This window comes from Squalius cephalus, assembly GCF_949319135.1.
Source record: "Squalius cephalus genome assembly, chromosome: 19".
Taxonomy (NCBI): Eukaryota; Metazoa; Chordata; class Actinopteri; order Cypriniformes; family Leuciscidae; genus Squalius; species Squalius cephalus.
The window spans coordinates 14538954-14547120 of NC_137140.1; the positions used below are offsets into that span (position 1 = coordinate 14538954).

Consider the following 8167-nt stretch of genomic DNA (forward strand, 5'->3'; position numbering starts at 1 on the left):
TCTTTTTCTTGTTGAATTTAACTCTCGTTTCATCCCTCAGGCCTATAAATAACAAAAAATGCTTTTTTTAAATGTATTATAATGAATTATTTAACCCTCTGGTGTCCTTCATTTCAGAGTCACACTCAGGACCTTCGGGACCAAATGGTCCGGGAGAGTGGGAATAATATTTATAAAAAGAAATCATCATTTTTTTTTTTTTTTTTTTTACTTGTTTTTTATAATATTTTTTCTTTTCTTTTTTGGTGTTTTGAGATCATTTTATGATTTATAATTAATATTTATGCAATAATTATGACCCATTTTTTCCCATTGAATATAATAGAATTTTTTTATATATATGTAATTATTATTTTTTTTTGTTAAAGCTGTGTTTCATTTTAGAGTCAAGCCTAGGCCTCATGAAAGCAATTTTTTAAATGAGATGGGTGCCATCTGGTGGATACACTGAGCATTTTTATCACGCAATAGCACATTTTTACCACTAGATGGATTTACAGCTTTCTGTAGAAAGGCTTGCGAATTCTAGTGATTTTTGCACATATTTGCCAAAAAAAATTCAGGTTGTTGATTTTAAAATATAATAACAGATTCTCAAAGACTATTTTTGTCTTTTTTTTTTGTTTGTTTGGTTGGTTTAAATGGTAATTTGAAGTGCCAGTTTTACTTTATAATACAGTCAAACCTGAACATTGCATTAGAAAGAGAACAAATGGAAAGCATTTTGTTACCCAATGTTTAATTCTAACTTAATAAAAATGCAATTCTTTCAGTCATAACATATTTTTATTAATCTTACACAATAAACATTTTGAATTCAATGAACTCAATCCTTAGAAATTACTCCAGTGTCTCTCCTTTATTTGATTCATTGATTTTATTTCACATATTTTGACATTTCTCTGTTACAGTTTCACATTTTCCTGTGTGTGTGTGTGTGTCTATTTTACAACCATGATGCTTATAGTCTGAGTCTCATGCTTTCATTGCTGTGCACTTTATGTCTTACATTGATGAATAATTGCTTTTATTTCACACATTTCCCAAAATTAGCTTTCATTTGTGTGTGTGTGTGTGTGTGTGTGTGTCTGTTTTGCACTCTTGATGTTTTAGAGATTCACCCCTTCACTGTTGAGTCCTTTTTTTTCTGCATCCATATATATATATATATATATATATATATATATACCATCAGTAACTGGACAGCCCTACCTAGAATGGTTTTCCTCAGCGTTTGTAATGTCTGCACAAAGGGCAGCTGTGCGAAGATTCGCCTTTGGAGAAAACTGTTGATTTTGTACTCGAAAAATTTAAGTATCATTAATATTAAAAATTAATATTACCTCAGAATGAATTGCATTGCTATCCCACCCCAAAACATACAATAATAACAACGATAAATGCTTACCAATACTTAATTATATTACTTTTTACTGAAAATGATATAATTCAATAAAACAAACAAAATGTAATGTATATCATATGACATAGCTATGCATGATTGAATACACTCTAGATGTGTATATAATGAACATATCTACATTTTTTTTCAAACAATTAAATAAAACATTAATTAAATAATTATATTTTATTTACTGACAAAAATGAGAAATATTAATAAATTAGTAAAAGAATGAATGAAAGTCACCATCACACAATAAACAAATGCATATACAAGTCAACACATGAAAAAGCTTTATTCAAACTACAATCATGTATGTAGGCTACAGGCGCTGAACCCCACATCCTTCTGCCATCTCAACACAGCGGTTCCCATTCTGCAGCTTTATTCTTAATCAGCTGACCGCCAGAGGTGAGCCGTTCCTTTGTGCCTGAGGTTGTTGCATGTTGTGTTGTGCTTCACAATCTGAGGCAATAAAGGCAGGTGGAGTGATGGAGGGTCTCGTAAGGGCAGGTGGAGTGATGGAGGGTCTCATAAGAGCAGGTGGAGTGATGGGAGGGTCTCATCCATGGCACCATTTCCAGGATTCAGCTCTGGGCTCCTCATCCTCAGTGCTCACACCAGCCTGCTGACATTTCAGATCCTACAAAAATGCACAAACATAACACAAAAGCAGTAATTTCAACCGCACAATGTCATTTGATTTCAGTATTATTTAGAAGACAAAAACGCTTTTTTTCACAAATGCCGCCATCATCTTCCCTTGTAGGTCCTGGCTCCACCTCAAAAAATCTGCAGCAAATGCACAGAAATCAAGAATCAGAAAAGTGATGTAATAGCTATGTTTGAAATTACAATAATTAAAATAAACTACAACTTAATATTTAAATAGTTGTTGTTATTCATTTCTGTAGTATACTCACTCAAAGCCTTTGATGGCAGCATTCAGCTTCATGAGCCACTCTCCACCGGATAAACACACTTCTGTTCATCTGTCCCTGTAACATCCAGACGAGATTCACATCACCTCTGTGATTTATGAGTTCAACACTACATTCACATGTTGAGGTTGTTTGAACTTTTTATCCAACATAAATGTTCCTCAATTTATCAACTACTAATAGGGCTGGGCGATTTAAATCGTGAGATTAGGCTTGTTTGAGATGCGCCTTGCCTCGCCTGAAATGTAGTCGAGAGTAGGCGGCTGCAGTTAGAGGAGGAGTGAAAAAAGCGCAGGCAAGCCGGACAGTTCTCTCTTCTCGCAGTGGATCTGACACCTGTGAGATCAAAGATGGATATCGCGGGATTCACGCTCGTGCACAGTGTTGCTATTAAACTGGATGGAATTTAAGTTCTGTTGCTTTTATATGAAAATAAATATAATGAACAAGACACCCAAAGTAGCCTACTTATTAAATTCCATTCCAAATACATGTTTATTAGTCTTTTTTCTTTAATACAGACATGTGTTTTTTCTTTTCTTTTTTTAATAAAAATTACATTGCATAACCCATAGAGATCGCACTGTTAGATAGTTTGGGAATATTCACACATAACGTATACACATAAAACATGATATCAGAGTTTTAAAATCAAACATTTTAAAAGAGAACAATACATCACGGTTGTTTAAACTAATAAACATTAAGCTGTGTCGTCAGCAAGTCGTTTCCCATCATGCTTTTGATCAGCGCAGTCAGTGGAGAGCAACTGCGCTCGACTGCAGAATCCGACAGGTGTGCCTTGCGCTCGCGAGAGATTTTTGACATACGTCAGCATGACATCAGAGCAAGGCGGACCGCACTCGGACACATTTCTAACCGGCATGCATCTCGCGCTGATCACCGGTGATCGGTTCTGCGCAGATTTTGCTCATCTCAAACAAGCCTATTGTTATGCGCATCTCGTCAGTAAAGCCGGTTCCTTGATTAGTAGTAAATCGCCATCACCTGCTTTCAGATGGAGCGGCATTTACTACAAAGAGCCGTAGTTAACTGACAAGCTGAGCCATATCGCATTAATTATCGCTGGCGATACGTCCGCGATTTTAATGCGATATGGCTCAGCTTGTCAGTTAACTACGGCTCTTTGTAGTAAATGCCGCTCCATCTGAAAGCAGGTGATGGCGATTTACTACTAATCAAGGAACCGGCTTTACTGACGAGATGTGCATAACAATATCACGATTTAAATCGCCCAGCCCGAACTACTAATGGACAAATAAAATAGATAACTTATGTTTAGTTACTTTATAGATTTGTTCTACATAATAGCACACATTCATCACTCAGATGTCTATTTCATGTTGTGATATTTCAAGATTTTCCTGTCAGATGTAAATAGACATTTAAAATGAGCGTCTTTAAGATGTATATGGTTTATGTAAATCCACTTTAGAGACGTAACTTGCGTGTCCTTACTGGAGCTCCCCTGTTAGCTAACGTTATACATAATAAAACGTGTTTTTACAGCAAAATCACAACTATACTTTACTGTGTAACGTCTTACACCTTCAACAATTCAACAGTTTAGTGCAACACATGCAATTTTAACAAAAGGAACCGTGTTTACTCACATTTGAAAGCACCCGCGTCGCTGATCTCTGCGATGTTTGATAATGACGTATGCTCTCGCGTGGCCTCCTGGGATAGAAGAGTATCCATCGTTTGAGCGGTTGCTGAGCACTCGAAAATCTGCGCTGAAGCAGTAAGCCATCCGGGAACTTCCCGCCTACTTTTTATGAATACTGATGTTTCGAACGTAGCCTACTGCTTCCTTCACATACTGTTTTCGCCTGATATTGTAGGAAAGTAGGCATAAGGCTTGTTTGAGATGAGCAAAATCTGCGCAGAACCGATCACCGGTGATCAGCGCGAGATGCATGCCGGTTAGAAATGTGTCCGAGTGCGGTCCGCCTTGCTCTGATGTCATGCTGACGTATGTCAAAAATCTCTCGCGAGCGCAAGGCACACCTGTCGGATTCTGCAGTCGAGCGCAGTTGCTCTCCACTGACTGCGCTGATCAAAAGCATGATGGGAAACGACTGACGACACAGCTTAATGTTTATTGGTTTAAACAACCGTGATGTATTGTTCTCTTTTAAAATGTTTGATTTTAAAACTCTGATATCATGTTTTATGTGTATACGTTATGTGTGAATATTCCCAAGCTATCTAACAGTGCGATCTCTATGGGTTATGCAATGTAATTTTTATTAAAAAAAGAAAAGAAAAAACACATGTCTGTATTAAAGAAAAAAAGACTAATAAACATGTATTTGGAATGGAATTTAATAAGTAGGCTACTTTGGGTGTCTTGTTCATTATATTTATTTTCATATAAAAGCAACAGAACTTAAATTCCATCCAGTTTAATAGCAACACTGTGCACGAGCGTGAATCCCGTGAATCCCGCGATATCCATCTTTGATCTCACAGGTGTCAGATCCACTGCGAGAAGAGAGAACTGTCCGGCTTGCCTGCGCTTTTCTCACTCCTCCTCTCACTGCAGCCGCCTACTCTCGACTACATTTCAGGCGAGGCAAGGCGCATCTCAAACAAGCCTATATTCGAACGCACTTAAGTCCGAATCTCGCGATAATTAGTACGTCACCCAGGTAATTCTCGCCTACTCTTTTGGATCCGTACATACTTTTTCGCTCGCCTACTCTTTTTCCCATACTAAATAGTAGGGAAGTATGCGGTTTCGAACGCAGCCCATCCGCTGCAGCCGCATCCTGGCGTGATGAGGATTAGAGTCCGGGCAGGAACAGAGAATTTATGCATTATTGGTTCCGCCCGGACATACCATTTGCTGGGAATTGCCCGGGGGAGGAAGAAACGTTAATGTCTTTATCAATTGATTTATTTAGTTGTACATTTATGATATTTGATTACATTTTGCTTTCCTTATCTTTATTTACTATATATCTCTGTTTGATTTGATTTTTATTTATTTAAGGTTATATGTTGAATGTAAAGTTGAATGGTTACCCCTCTTAATTTGTAATGGGGCCCATCATTTCCTTTATAAGCTGTTGTTTTGTTCAATTGAGCAGGTCAGTAGTTTTAGTTTGTTTGTTTGGTTTTTTGTTTAACTGTTTTTTTTATCTCATTTTCTGTCTGTTTATTTTATTTTTGTTGTAAGTAATGTATGAGTTTGTAAAGTTATTTTTTTCTTGGGTTCAAATAAAGACCCTTTTTTTTGCAAATTAAGCTTGTGTTCCTTGTTCTTGGCTTCTCGGTCCCTCACAATTGAAGAGACAGCTGTTGCAACAAGCTGTTGCGTTCAGTAAACTAAATCATTTTGTTGTGCAACGAGGAGCTGTCAGTTGCATTGCATAAAATACATTTGCAACTTATACATTTGTGCATTGAAAAGACACAAAACATAATGTTGAATTCGCATTGCATTGCATAAAGAAATAGCTTGTGCAGCGAAGAGATAGTGCTCTATGCATTGCATGAAATATCTAACTTTGTACATTGAAAATAAAGCATTAACATCGCATTGCATTACAACAACTAATTTGTGAAGGATTAAAATTTAAGAATGTGTTTTTAGATCTGCTGATCCTATTTCCCTACATAACATCACATAAAATACTAAGGTGAACTATACTGTATTGGGCATTCAAGGTGAACATGAGGGCATCCATTTACTGATTAGATTTAACAGTTTCCTTTGAAGGGGTTTTGTGTGAATCAGCCTTATTGTGTATGGGCTTATTGGACCCCATGAACGGATGTAGGTGGGGCCTGGGAAAAGGGGAGTGGGCAGTTTTAGAAAAGGAAGTTCAAAGTGCACAAAAGTGTGTAGATGATGCAGTCCGCTCAATAAAGACATAGTTGTTAAATAACATTGTGTGTCCTCTCATGACATGGTGTCAGAAGAGCAAGTTTCACCCACGAACAAGTTCGGCTCGTCTTGAGTGGTATAATGTCCAAGTTCAACGCACCTGAGGCTTTCAACTTCGCACAGCCTGCGACCTGGCCTGCGTGGATCCAGCGGTTCTCCCGTTTTCGCATCGCAACGAAGCTGAACAAGGAAAACGGTAAAGTACAAGTCAATTCCCTGCTTTATGCAATGGGTAAAGATGCCGAAGCGATATTCGGATCGTTCACGTTTGCCGAAGCTTCGCATGCAAATAATTACGAGACTTGTTGGAAAATTTAATGAACATTTCGTTCCCCGGAGGAACGTCATACATGAGAGGGCCTGTTTTCACCAGCGTGCGCAGAGATCGGGAGAGACGGTTGAGGCTTTTGTGAGATGCCTCTATGAATTGGCTGAATACTGCGAGTTCGGTGCGAGCAAAGAGGAACAAATACGGGACAGAGTCGTCATTGGGATTGCAGATCGTGACGTTTCCCAAAGGTTACAAATGGAACCTGAATTGACTTTGGACAAAGCGGTCCAGATCGCGCGGCAGTCTGAGCTCATTAAGACCCAAAATGCGAGCGGGGGAGCGGCTGCTGAAGTGAACGCAGTTCATGGACACCGAAAAGGCACGAAGCGCTTTACGGGACCACCAAATAAGGAAAGGGCTGGTGAGAGGAAACAAGCCATAGACTGCACACGCTGTAATCGCACACACACAGAGAATAATTGCCCCGCACGAAATAAGCGATGCAGGAGATGCAATAAACTGGGACATTTTGCCATTGCATGCAAAACTAAAAATGTCAAAGAACTGGTAGTGTGTGACACTGAGACTAGTGATGCATTTTTCCTTGGGTCTGTAATGAATGAGTCTGCTTCCGAGGACAGGTGGTGCATTACTCTCCCCATACAGGGCAGGTCAGTCAAGTTCAAAATTGATACAGGGGCCGACATCACCATCATGTCACGCTCTACATATGAGAGCTTACAAGGGCGCCCTCCACTGGTCAAAACCAGTATAAATGTGAAAAGTCCTGGGGGAAAAGTGAGCTGTATGGGAAAATTCCTAGCAAATACAGAAAGTAAAGGAAATTTTTTTGAATTGTGGGTCTTTGTTGTAGATGAGCCATTTGCTAACAATTTGCTCAGTCGAAGCACGGCTTGTAAGATGGGCCTAGTACAGAGAGTGGATGAAATCACAGACCACAATGATGTCTATGGAGACATTGGCTTGCTCAACTGTGAACCAGTGAAAATTGAACTTAAGTCAGATACCACTCCTTATAGTCTTGCCAGCCCTCGTAGGATTCTCTTTCCCCTGTTGCCTAAAGTCGAACAGGGGCTGAAGCGCATGCTGTCCTTAGGGATAATTTCCGAAGTCACCGAACCAACGGAATGGTGTGCCCCAATGGTTCCCGTTGTAAAAAAGAATGGTTCTGTCAGGATTTGCGTTGACCTCAAACGTTTGAATCAAGCTGTAAAACGTGAGCGCTTTATTCTCCAAACATTAGAGGATATTGCCCCCAAACTATCACTAGCCAGTGTATTTTCTACTTTGGACGCATCTTCAGGGTTTTGGCAAATCCCTTTGGACTCAAGCTGCGTGAAGCTGACCACATTCATAACTCCAGTAGGACGATTCTGTTTTAATAGACTACCGTTTGGGGTTACTTCGGCGCCCGAAATTTTCCAAAGAGTAAACTTCTAATTGGACACAAAGGCACTGCAGTTGTCATGGATGACATACTTGTTTATGGCAAGGACCAAAACGAGCATGATGAGAATCTTGAGGCTGTTTTGAGAACTATCAGAGAGTCAGGACTGAAACTGAACCGTGTTAAATGTCACTTTAACAAATCTGAGCTGCAGTACTTTGGCCACACA

At 39.1% G+C, this 8167-nt stretch overlaps 1 long non-coding RNA gene across 1 annotated transcript; it reads right to left on the bottom strand.

The window, feature by feature from the left end:
* Nucleotides 1-1575: 1575 nt before the first annotated feature.
* LOC307147041 lies at nucleotides 1576-5162 on the bottom strand. Its single transcript, XR_013819209.1, has 3 exons — nucleotides 3978-5162; nucleotides 2326-2400; nucleotides 1576-2194 (listed from the first exon to the last, which is right to left on the bottom strand). It is a non-coding gene; the product is annotated as an uncharacterized lncRNA (long non-coding RNA).
* Between the last annotated feature and the right edge of the window lie 3005 nt (nucleotides 5163-8167).